General features: G+C 52.2%; 1 long non-coding RNA gene across 1 annotated transcript; it reads right to left on the minus strand.

Moving 5' to 3' along the window:
- Nucleotides 1-653: 653 nt before the first annotated feature.
- On the minus strand, nt 654-4,448 carry LOC135180397 (uncharacterized). The gene is made up of 2 exons (XR_010304418.1): nt 4,371-4,448; nt 654-2,094 (listed from the first exon to the last, which is right to left on the minus strand). It is a non-coding gene; the product is annotated as an uncharacterized LOC135180397 (long non-coding RNA).
- Between the last annotated feature and the right edge of the window lie 8,557 nt (nt 4,449-13,005).

The raw sequence follows: 13,005 nt of genomic DNA on the forward strand, positions 1-13,005 counted from the left end.
AGCTAAAAGGAATTGGGAAGGGAGGAGACTTGCAGGTTGAAAGAAAAACTGATGTAATGAAACAGCCATATTGAGACTAATGCCAATATAAAGTTATACACTGCCCAGCAAATGCACAACAGTCTGTCTACAGCTGCCTGGAGGGAGGCTGTAGACAGGTAGGGATCAGTCTCTTCTCCCAGGCAAGCAGCAACAGACAAGGGGACACAGTCCCAAGTTGGGCCAGGGGAAGTACAGGCTGGATGTTAGGAGGAAGTTCTTCACAGAGAGAGTGATTGGCATTGGAATGGGCTGCCCAGGGAGGTGGTGGAGTTGCCATGCTTGGAGGTGTTGAGGAAAAGCCTGGCTGAGGCACTTGGTGCCATGGTCTAGTTGATTAGTTAGGGCTGGGTGATGGTTCTATGAAATGGGAAAACAAGTCCTTCCAGGGATGATCCTCAAGGGAAGGAGAAGACGACTTCATCCTCAATAAGCTTCCCCCTTTATAATGAATACAACCTTCATGGGTCTGGAATACACCTATGGACCAGCTCAGGTCAGCTACCCTGTCTTTTGCCCCTCCCAGTTTGAGTTACTGTGCGACTCAAAAGTGCTAACTGCCTGCAGATCATAGCTGGCCTAGGAGTCTATCTCAGCAAAACCCAGACACAAGATCAGAGTTTTGTCTCTTTCTTTTATTTATTAAACTTGCAATGTCTCCAAGGGCTGCAGTCATTCAACAGTCCTGCTAGAGCCTGCCTCTTGACAAAACAATCCAAACACCACAGACTGCAAAGCTGTACTCTGTGTTCACTCAAATATGCCTAGTCAGTGTCTGATCCCATCCTTTTGACAGCCTTCTCAGCTCAGTGCCAGGTGTGGCCAGGTCAGCACTCACCCAGGGCAGCTCTGGAGTGTGCTGGGACTGGGTTTCACATCCCCAAAGCATAGCAGGAGCTGGGGCAGGAGTTTCAGCCACAGCACACAGCCATGCCTGTGCTGGGGTATCGGTCCCACTGCTGCTCTAATGGGGCAGCATTTGAGGCCACTGCTACTGCTGGCCTGGGACCATCTCCTGGCACACCCCAGGGATGATGTCTGTGGAGTAAGGGCTGGCAAATGTTTCCACTCCCCATCCCCAGCTCTGCAAATAAAACCATGAGGCCATGCTAGAGCTATATAAGGAGGATTTCTGGGGCCAAATAGGTTTTGTTCACTGTTCTAAACTCCCTGGGTTTCTCTCTGGCTTTGCTGCCCTGCCAAGGCAAACCTGCTTCACTTGGATACATCACTCCTGAGTCAAGCTATGACTTTGTTTCTTCCTAGGGTTTTTGGTGACTCCTGTCATTCCCCTCTATACCCCCACAGTCCCCTCACTGCAGTTGCTCGCAGGGAGGAGGTAGCATTAGCTCGGTGGTCTCTGCAGGTGTTTGCTGTCCACAGCTTCCTTTCCTGGGTGAGCTCTGGCAGTCAAACATTCTTGCAGCCCCTATTTCTAGGGGCAGTGATGGGTGTCAGAGTTGAAGGCTGAACCTGCTAGGCCAAATCCCTGAAACCAATCACATCACACAGGCTCCCCTCTTCCTTTTTCCCAGAGATGTCCCTGGCTACAGCTGATGCTGAACGCATCCCAGGAAAGTCCTGAATCCTTCGGGGTCTGAGCTCTGAGCAGGGAAGCCCAGGTATTTTGATGCCACCTTGTGGAAAACTTGCTCTCCCGGCATGAAGAGTGCTGGTGTCACCCTGGGAGCAGCACTGTGGGCAGCACATCGGAATGCTGCTGGCAGGGGAATATTTTGTGACAGGGCTGGGTGCAGCTGACCTCATTCAGGCTCAGACACTCACACAAAAGCTGTTCTGGAGAAATAAGAATCATTCCAGCGGAGCAGCTGGGCAAGGAGGGCACAGAATTGTCCCCTGGCAGTTGACATTAGTTGTGTTGTCATTGCCGTGGTGGTGAGAGGTGACACGAGGATTGTGAGCCCTGTGTTAGAGCAAATGATACACTCAGGGAACAAGAGATGAGCTGTCAGGAGTGTAAGTGCTGTGGCCTGTGCTCCTTGTTCTCCTTGGTCCTCCTGTGGCAAGTGATGGACCAGGAAAAGCAGCTGTTCTCTAAAGGATGGAGAGACCAGGTCATAGAATCAGGCAGGTTGGAAGAGACCTCCAAGAGCATCCAGTCCAACCTAGCACCCAGCCCTAGCCAGTCAACCAGACCATGGCACTAAGTGCCTCAGCCAGGCTTGGCTTCAACACCTCCAGGCACAGTGACTCCACCACCTCCCTGGGCAGCCCATTCCAATGCCAATCACTCTCTCTGCCAACAACTTCCTCCTAACATCCAGCCTAGACCTCCCCCACCACAACTTGAGACTCTGTCCCCTTGTTCTATTGCTGGTTGTCTGGCAGAAGAGACCAACTCCCTTCAGGTAGTTGTAGACAGCAATGAGCTCTGCCCTGAGCCTCCTCTTCTGCAGGCTGCACATCCCCAGCTCCCTCAGCCTCTCCTCACAGGGCTGTGCTCCAGGCCCCTCACCAGCTTTGTTGCCCTTCTCTGGACACCTTCCAGCACCTCAACATCTCTCTTGAATTGAGGGGCCCAGAACTGGACACAGCACTCAAGGTTTGGAGCTTTGGTGAGGCTTTAGGCATGTAAATCCAAAACAGCAGAGCAAACCCTTCTGTGCTCAGCAGCCAGGTCCACGTTCCTGCCCATGCTGTCCAGAACAGAAATTCCTCCATGCCTGCACTGCTGTGTCTGCTGCATTGGCCAAGTCCTCTCCAACAGAGAAAGGGTAATCAAGTAATTCACCACGGGACCATCACACCAGGAGTGCTCTTGGCATTTCAGTATCTGGGCAGAATGGAAGTCCTCACTAAATGCAATCACAAGTTCTTTCTGTCCATAAAAGCCAGCACAAAGAAGATGAAGAGTTGTGCATACTCCCATCTGCTGCAGCCCTGAGAACCTCAAATGCATTTCACAGAATCAACCAGGTTGGGAAAGACCTCCAGGATCATCGAGTCCAACCTATCACCTAACCCTTCTAATTAACTAAACCATGGCACTAAATGCCTTATTCAGCCTCTTCTCTCCAGGGCTGGCGACCCTACCACCTCCTTGGGCAGCCCATTCCAATACCAATCACTCTTTCCATGAGGAATGTCTTCCTAATGTCCACCTAAACCTGCCCTGTAGCAGTTTGAGACTGTGTCCTCTTGTTCTGTCCCTGGGTGCCTGGCAGAAGAGACCAACCCCCACCTGGCTACAGCCTCCCTTCAGGGAGTTGTAGACAGCAATGAGGTCTGCCCTGAGCCTCCTCTTCTCAGGCTAAAACACCCCCAGCTCCCTCCACTCCAGGGAAGCTCACCAGCTTCATTGCCCTTCTCTGGACACCTTCCAGCACCTCAACATCTCTCTTGAATTGAGGAGCCCAGAACTGGACACAGCACTCAAGGGGTGGCCTGACCAGTGCTGAGTACAGGGGCAGAATAACCTCCCTTGTCTTACTGGCCACACTGTTCCTGATGCAGGCCAGGATGCCATTGGCTCTCTTAGCCACCTGGGCACACTGCTGCCTCATCTTCAGCTACTCTCTACCAGTTGAGGTGCTGGAGCATGTCCAGAGAAGGGCAACAAAGGTGGTGAGGGGCCTGGAACACAAACCAGAAAGGCTGAAGGAGCTGGAGATGTTTAGCCTGGAGAAGAGGAGGCTCAGGGGTGACCTCATTGCTGTCTATAACTACCTGAAGGGACATTGTAGCCAGGTGAGGGGTGGCCTCTTCTCCCAGGCAAGCAGCAATAGATCAAGGGGACACAGTCTGAAGTTGTGCCAAGGGAAGTATAGGCTGGATGTTAGGAGGAAGTTGTTGGCAGAGTGATTGGCATTGGAATGGGCTGCCCAGGAGGGTCCAGTTCCAACTCCCTGCCATAGGCAGGAACATCTCCCACTGGCACAGGTTGCTCAAGGTCTCGTCCAACCTGGGCTTGAACACCTCCAGGCTCCAACAGTTCCATGACCCTCATATGCTGGGGGCTCCAGATGGGGAGTGCTCCAGATAGGGAGTACTCCAGGTGGGGTCTGAGGAGAGCAGAGCCAAGGGGCAGAATCCCCTCCCTTGCCCTGCTCCCCACACTGCTCTTGCTGCAGCCCAGCACAGGGCCACCGTTGCTGCTGTTTGACTGTTTGTTTATATACAATCATCATAAGGGAGCAGAAAGAAGCAGCTAAACAGAGAAGAGTTCAGCCTAAGACAAGAAGCCCAACCAGCACCTGTGGGTCACGTTAAGAGTAATCATTGAGCCAGTCCTATCGAACCGGGGGGCCACCAGGCCCCCCGGCCTTTGAAATCCCACTCCCAATCACCCAGTGTGTGCCATGGGGACTCACCAGTGACGACAGGAGGAGGATCCCTCTGCCCAGTTGGGCAAACTTGAGGCTCAGAGCTGCACGGCACCAGTTAAAAAGGGGAGCGGGCAGGGAGGGCAAAGTGGTCACACCTGGGGTGGGAGGAGACTCCAACAGCACCCAGGTGCTCTGGGTTAGGGGAAAAGGGGGAAATGTGGTGTCAGGTGGAAGAGGGACAGAGGTCATAGAATCAGCCAGGTTGGAAGAGACCTCCATGAGCATCCAGTCTAACCTAGCACCCAGCCCTAGCCAATCAACCAGACCACGGCACTAAGTGGAAAATAGGGTGGAAAAGGGGAGGTGGTGCTGAAAGGAGGGAGATGGAAAGAGGAAGATGGGGAAAAGGAAGGAGATGGAGAGGAAAGGAGGAAGATGGAAGGAAAGAGGAAGATGAAAGGAAGGAGATGGAAAGAAAAGAAGGAAAACAGGGGAAAATGGATGGAGAGGAAAGAATCACAGAATCATAGAATCAACCAGGTTGGAAGAGACCTCCAAGAGCATCCAGTCCAACCTAGCACCCAGCCCTGTCCAATCAACCAGACCATGGCACTAAGTGCCTCAGCCAGGCTTTTCTTGAAGACCCCCAGGGACAGTGCCTCCACCACCTCCCTGGGCAGCCCATTTCAATGCCAATCACTCTCTCTGTGAAGAACTTCTTCCTAACATCCAGCCTATACCTACCCTGGCACAACTTGAGACTGTGTCCCCTTGTTCTATTGCTGGTTGCCTGGGAGAAGAGGCCACCCCCCCACCTGGCTACAATGTCCCTTCAGGTAGTTGTAGACAGTAATAAGGGGGGAGAAGTGGGGTAAAAAAATAACAAAAAATCAAAACTGGACTGTAAAAAAAAAAGGTGGTCCTGGTCTGGCAGGGGGGTTGGACTGGATGATCTTTCGAGGTCCCTTCCAGCCCCTAACATTCTGTGTGAGTGTGTGGTGGAGTCACCATCCCTGGAGGTGTTCAAGCAAAGCCTGGCTGAGGCACTTAGTGCCATGGTCTAGTTGACTGGATAGGGCTAGGGGATAGGTTGGACTGGATGATGTTGGAGGTCTCTTCCAACCTGGTTGATGATTCTATGATTCAAAGCATATGCCCCAGTCTGGAGGTTGCACAGCAGGGCCACTGTTACCTCCCAAGCTTGCCAAAACCCCCAGTAATTAAAATCGTTTCCCTGGATTCAGCAAAGGATGCTGTGGTTCCCAGTAGTGGTGAACAGGAGGTGACTCAGGGGTAGGTGAGTGGAAAGGGCTGAGCCCCCCCGGGGCAGGGGCACTGCTTATGAAATGCAGCAGTGAAACGGCCCCAACTCCCACAGAAGTCACCATGTGAGCTGGCAGCCACTTGCCCTCTGACAACAGCCAGCCAGGCAAGGGCTAATGTCAATCCATTTCTGGGAAAGCTGGTGTTGTCCTGGCACGGGCACTCCCACCACAAGGGTCATCCAGCTTTGCATCCCAGCTGGAGCTGGCACTGATTTGGATGTTGATTTGGACCTGGAGCAGAGCCTGAGCCCAAGGTTTAGCTCTGGTTCACTGCTGAGCTGCAGCAAGTTTGCAACAGCGAATCACTCGGTTTCAGACCCAGCTTTCCAGGGAGAGTTATCAAGGTAGAAGTGGGGTGATGAGTTGTGAACAGACCTGGGATCTCAGCAAACAGCTACTGATGGAGGAAGAAATGAGAGGATGTCAAAAGGTGCAGGGAAAGCATGAGCCATGAGATGGAAGATGCTGCTAAGGAGTTATAAACCCCCCACCTTTCTCTTTATGATTAAGAGGGGTCAAAAGGAAAGTGTGGAGTCAAACTTGGGCATAACATCATCCCTCTCACTGATGCTACAAATGGGATGGGCTACCAGGACCCTTTCCAGTGCCATCATTCCTCTTAGAGGTCTCATTTGTGAGTTTTCTTTCAGAGAAGGCTGGCACTGTTTTGATGCTCCCCACCAGAGCAGAGCCCTGCTGTGCCTGTGGGAAAAGAAAGTCCTTTCATAGAATCATAGAATGGTTTCAGTTGGAAGGGACCTCAAGGATCATCCAATTCCAACCTCCTGCCATAAGCAGGGGCATCTCCTGCTAGAACAGGTCTCTCAAGGCCTCATCCAACCTGGCCTTAAACACCTCCAGGGAGGGAGCATCCACAACCTCATGGGCAACCTGCTCCAGTGTTGCATTTCACCATCCTCATGAAAAAGAACTTCTTCCTAACATCTAGTCTAAATCTCCCCTCTGCCAGTTGAAACCCATTACCCCTCATCCTGTCATTACAAGACCTTGTCAATAGTCCCTCCCCAGCCTTCCTGTAGGCCCCCTTCAGATACTGGAAGGTCACTCCAAGGTCTCCTCCAAGCCTTCTCTTCTCCAGGCTGAAAAGCCCCAACTCTTGTAGCCTGTCCTCATAGCAGAGCTGCTGCAGCCCACTGAGCACCTTTGTGGCCCTCCTCTGCACTCACTCTAACAGTTTGGTGTCCTTCTTGTGTTGGGGGCTCCAGAACTGCAGGTGGGGTCTGAGGAGAGCAGAGTAAAGGGGCAGAATCCCCTCCCTTGCCCTGCTGGCCACACTGCTCTTGCTGCAGCCCAGCACAGGGTTGCTGTCTGGGCTGCACTCACACTGCTGGCTCCTGTTGAGCTTTTCATCATCCCAGACCCCCAGGTCCTTTTCCTCAGGGCTGCTTTCAGCCATTCCCCACCCAGCCTGAAGCTGTGCTTGGGATTGCATCAACCCAGATGCCTACACTTGGCCTTGTTGAGTATCATGAGGTTGGCCTGGACTCACCTCTCCAGCCTGTCCAGGTCCCTCTGGATGGATCCTTGCCCTCTATCAGGTCGACTGTGCCACACAGATTGGTGCCATCTGCAAACTTGCTGAGGATGCACTCAAATCCTCTGTCCATATCACTGACAAAGATGTCAAACAGGACTGGAGCCAGCACTGACCCCTGAGGGACACCACTTGTCACTGGTCTCCAGGTGGATGTTCTGCCCTCGATCACCACTCTCTGTGTGCCACCATGCAGCCAATTCCTTACCCAGCAGTGCTCCACCCATCAAGTCTGTGTTTTTCCAGTTTGGTGACCAGGATGTCATGTGGCACAGAGTCAAATGCCTTACTCAGGTCCAGGTAGATGACATCAGTTGCCCTTCCCTTGTTCCTTGTCCACTGTTGCTGTGACTTCATCATCTAAAGCCACCAAATCTGTCAGGCAGGATTTGCCCTTGGTGAAGCCATTGGTGGTTACCACCAATCCCCTCTGCTTTGTTTTCCACTTGCTTTAGCAGAGCCTTCAAGAGGGAGGCTCTGCTTCTCCAGCCTCTTAGAATCATAGAATCATAGAATCAACCAGGTTGGAAGAGACCTCCAAGATCATCCAGTCCAACCTAGCACCCAGCCCTAGCCAATCAACCAGACCATGGCACTAAGTGCCTCATCCAGGCTTTTCTTGAAGACCCCCAGGGATGGTGCCTCCACCACCTCCCTGGGCAGCCCATTCCAATGCCAATCACTCTCTCTGTGAAGAACTTCTTCCTAACATCCAGCCTATACCTACCCTGGCACAACTTGAGACTGTGTCCCCTTGTTCTATTGCTGGTTGCCTGGCAGAAGAGGCCACCCCCCACCTGGCTACAATGCCCCTTCAGGTAGTTGTAGACAGTAATAAGATCACCCCTGAGCCTCCTCTTCTTGCAGGCACAGCTGGCATGGGGCTCCAGGAAGTGCCTTCATTTTTTCCCCGTTTAGCAGAATGACTTGAGAAGCAAACAGCTGGCTCTGTGGAGCACTGAACCTCCTGCCCTCAGCCCTGCCCTGCCTCTCTCTGCCAGGTGCAGGAAAGGGAAGGCAGGATGTGAAATGGACATGAAGCATCTGCCGCTATGTGTGGGTCTCACTGATGGATGGAAAACAGCTGTGGAAGGGGCTACACTGGAGGGCAGAATGATGTGGAGAGAGAGAAGGCTGATGCCTTCCCCTGCCAGTGCCAGCCTTTCCTGGAAATTTCCTTTTTCAAAATGACTTCACACAAGCAGTGAAAAACAACAGAGAGGACCCAGATTCCTTGCTGTTAGGCGAGAGTAGAGAGAGCTTCTGGGGCTGTGGGTGAGTGGAGGCATCGGGGCACAAGTACCTGGGGATGGACTTCACCTCAGCTTGTGCATCAGCTCACAGACCACTCAGAACACCATTAGCTTCCTACAGAAAAGCTCCATTTGTTTGAGCCTTGCAGAGGTCCAGCCCATTCAGAGTGGAGTGGCCTGTGGCCATGGAGCTGGTGCACAGCGATGCCTTTTGGGGACCAGAATTTACAGTGATGGGCTGGAAAGGAAAGGAGGGAGAAGTATGGCCCAAAGCCATGACAGGATGTCTGAGAGATGCCCCTGTGACCATATGGCCATATAAATTTGCAGCCCTCAGCTGCTATGAGAGATGGCAATCAATGATCTCCTAGCCAATGATAAGGGTAAAATCAGAATCATAGAATCAGCCAGGTTGGAAGAGACCTCCAAGAGCATCCAGGCCAACCTAGCACCCAGCCCTACACAATCAACTAGACCATGGCACTAAGTGCCTCAGCCAGGCCTTGCTTCAACACCTCCAGGGACAGCGACTCCACCACCTCCCTGGGCAGCCCATTCCAATGCCAATCACTCTCTCTGACAACAACTTCCTCCTAACATCCAGCCTAGACCTCCCCCAACACAACTTGAGACTGTGTCCCCTTGTTCTGTTGCTACTTGCCTGGCAGAATAGACCAACCCCACCTGGCTACAGCCTCCCTTCAGGGAGTTGTAGACAGCAATGAGGTCTGCCCTGAGCCTCCTCTTCTGCAGGCTGCACACCCCCAGCTCCCTCAGCCTCTCCTCACAGGACTGTGCTCCAGGCCCCTCCACAGCTTTGTCACCCTTCTCTGGGCACCTTCCAGTATCTCAGCATCTCCTGGTATCTGTGTATGCACACATGCACGTAGGCATGTGCCCAGATGCAAAGAAGCCAAAAGGGAGGGCCAGAACAACTGGAGAGTCAGACAAATGGGCCTTTTTTGCTGTGAGGAAGGGCAGGGAAGGATGCCTGCAAGTACATTGCCATTGGAATGGGCTGTCCAGGCAGGCAGTGGAGTCACCATCACTAGAGGTGTTGAAGCAAAGCCTGGCTGAGCCACTTAGTGCCATGGTCTGGTTGATTGGCTAGGGCTGGGTGCTAGGTTGGACAGGATGATGTTGGAGGTCTCTTCCAACCTGCTTGATTCTGTGATTCTATGATACATTATAGGAAATGTCCTGGTTTCCTAGAGTAGGCTGAGCTCTATTTCTAAAGGCAAATGACCCAAATTTCTCCACATTTAAACATCATTTTTTTTTCTCCTCCCATCATTTTCCAGTACTTGCTTTCATCCTGAGCAAGTGAGCAAGCTACAAAATATCAGCCCTGCCTGTGGCATAAAAAATCCAGCAAAAGCACACAGGCAGAAAGCTCAGATTTATTGCCAAGTCTTCAAGCAGGAAGGACACAACTCAGTGCCTGCAAAGAGAAACATTCACTTTTCTTCTGCTGCATCAAATTCAGGCTGGAGCATAATATTCAGGAGCCCTTGGATACAAACTCACTTGGGAGCATCCTATCCTCTTCAGCCCTTGGATGGGGGTTCCCCAGCCCTCTCCATGGTCCAAGAGCAACTGCTGTGTGCCTAGATATGACCTGCTATTGGATCGAACTCATACTAGTAGTCAGTGTTCACAACACCTCGACCCCAGCTCCTCTGATGCTTTATAGGCAGCTGGAATTTATCACAGAATCATAGAATCAACCAGGTTGGAAGAGACTTCCAAGATCATCCAGGCCAACCTAGCACCCAGCCCCAGCCAGTCAACTAGACCATGGCACTAAGTGCCTCAGCCAGGCTTTGCTTCAACACCTCCAGGCATGGCAACTCCACCACCTCCCTGGGCAGCCCATTCCAATGCCAATCACTCTCTCTGACAACAACTTCCTCCTCACATCCAGCCTAGACCTCCCCTGGCACATCTTGAGACTGTGTCCCCTTGTTCTATTGCTGCTTGCCTGGCAGAAGAGACAATAGAGTCATAGAATCAGTCAGGGTTGGAAGGGACCACAAGGATGAGCCAGTTCCAACCCCCCTGCCATGCCCACGGACACCCTACCCTAGATCAGGCTGGCCACAGCCTCATCCATAATAGCCTTAAACATCTCCATGGATGGGGCCTCAACCACCTCCCTGGGCAACCCATTCCAGCCTCTCACCACTCTCATGCTGAACAACTTCCTCCTCACCTCCAGCCTGAACCTACCCACCTCCAGCTTTCACAGTATCACAGTATCACCAAGGTTGGAAGAGGCCTCACAGATCATCAAGTCCAACCCTTTACCACAGAGCTCAAGGCCAGACCATGGCACCAAGTGCCACGTCCAATCCTGCCTTGAACAGCTCCAGGGACGGCGACTCCACCACCTCCCCGGGCAGCCCATTCCAGTGTCCAATGACTCTCTCAGGGAAGAACTTTCTCCTCACCTCCAGCCTAAATCTCCCCTGGCACAGCCTGAGGCTGTGTCCTCTCGTTCTGGTGCTGGCCACCTGAGAGAAGAGAGCAACCTCCTCCTGGCCACAACCTCCCCTCAGGTAGTTGTAGTTGCTCCATTCCCCCTAGTCCTGTCACTCCCTGATATCCTGAAAAGTCCCTCCCCAGCTTTTTTGTAGGCCCCCTTCAGGTACTAAAACCCTTACCTGGCTACAGCCTCCCTTCAGGTAGTTGCAGACAGCAATGAGCTCTGCCCTGAGCCTCCTCTTCTGCAGGCTGCACACCCCCAGCTCCCTCAGCCTCTCCTCACAGGGCTGTGCTCCAGGCCCCTCACCAGCTTTGTTGCCCTTCTCTGGACACCTTCCAGCACCTCAACATCTCTCTTGAATTGAGGAGCCCAGAACTGGACACAGCACTCAAGGTGTGGCCTGAGCAGTGCTGAGTACAGGGTAAGAAGAACCTCCCTTGTCCTACTGGCCACACTGCTCCTGAGCCAGCTCAAGCTGATCAAAACTTGCTGTGTTTTGGTTCCTTTTATTAAACCAGCATTCATTTGGATTTCCCCCACTCCTCAAACCTGAAGTACCCTGACAGATTGGGTTGTCCTGTCAGCCCAGATTTTTCTGTCCAAAGCTAATAATATTCTGATGCAAAATCCTCAGCCTGCTCTGTTTAAACTCTCCCCAGAGTCCTGTAACTGTGTGTGGGGGGGGAGGATGTCTTTGTGTCCTCTGGCACGCCTTTCACATGGAAAGAAGAAAGAGCTTTTTCCTACCTGAACACTCACTCTCCTTTATTGAGCCTCTTTGAAGTCAAGCAATAAAAAGTCCTTATATCCAGGTGCCCAGCTCCCTGCCAGCTCCTTAAAGTCTCAGATGCAAACTTCACTGTAACCACACTCAAAAATGTGGAAGGCTGCTCCAGACTACTGCATTGGTCTCATGAGTGAGTGGTGCTTCAAATAAATACCTGCAGACCAGAGAATGGCCTCATCCTGTCTGTGGGGTATGTATGTAGAGTCATAAAATCCTAGACTGGTTTGGGTTGGAAGGGACATTATTAAAGGTCATCTAATCCAACCTCCCTGCAATGAGCATAGAATCAGAGAAATTCAAACAGGTTGGAAGAGACCTTCAAGATCAGCCAGTCCATCCTAGAACCCAGCCCTGTCCACTCAACCAGACCATGGCACTAAGTGTCTCATCCAGGCTTTGCTTCAACACCTCCAGGCACAGCCACTCCACCACCTCCCTGGGCAGCCCATTCCAATGGCAGGGACATCTTCAGCTAGTGAGAGCCCCAAACAACCTGACCTGTAATGTTTCCAGGGATGGGGCAGCTACCCCCTTTCTGGGCAACCTGGGTCAGTGTTTCACCACCTTGAGTGTAAAAAAATTCCTTCCTTCTGCATAATCTAAATCTCCTTCTTTTAGATTAAATCCATCACCCATTGTCCTGTGGCAACAGGCCCTGCTGAAAAATCAGTCCCCATCTTTTTATAGGCTCCCTTTAAGTATTCAAACACCACAATAAGGTGTCCTTGGAGCCTTTTCTTCTCCAGGCTGAAGTCCAATTCTCTCAGCCTTCCTTCATAGCAGAGAAGTTCCAGATCTCACATGATTTTTGTGGCCTCTTCTGGAGCTTCTCCCTGTATTTCCTGTGCTGAGGATTCCAGAGCTGGGCACAGCACTGTAAGTGGTGCTTGTAAGGCTGGATGGGTGGGCAGAGGCCAGTGGGATGAGACTGAGCAAGGCCAAGTGCAGGGTTCTATACTTTGGCCACAACAACCCCAAGCAGTGTTACAGGCTGGGGACAGAGTGGCTGGAGAATAGAGAGACAGAAAGGGCCCTGGGGGTACTGGTCGAGAGTAGCCAAACATGAGCCAGCAGTGTGCCCAGGTGGCCAAGAGAGCCAATGGCATCCTGGCCTGCATCAGGAGCAGTGTGGCCAGTAGGACAAGGGAGGTTATTCTGCCCCTGTACTCAGCACTGGTCAGACCACACCTTGAGTGCTGTGTCCAGTTCTGGGCCCCTCAATTCAAGAGAGATGTTGAGGTGCTGGAAGGTGTCCAGAGAAGGGCAACAAAGCTG

The sequence above is a fragment of the Pogoniulus pusillus genome, chromosome 1 (assembly GCF_015220805.1).
Source record: "Pogoniulus pusillus isolate bPogPus1 chromosome 1, bPogPus1.pri, whole genome shotgun sequence".
NCBI classification, from domain to species: Eukaryota; Metazoa; Chordata; class Aves; order Piciformes; family Lybiidae; genus Pogoniulus; species Pogoniulus pusillus.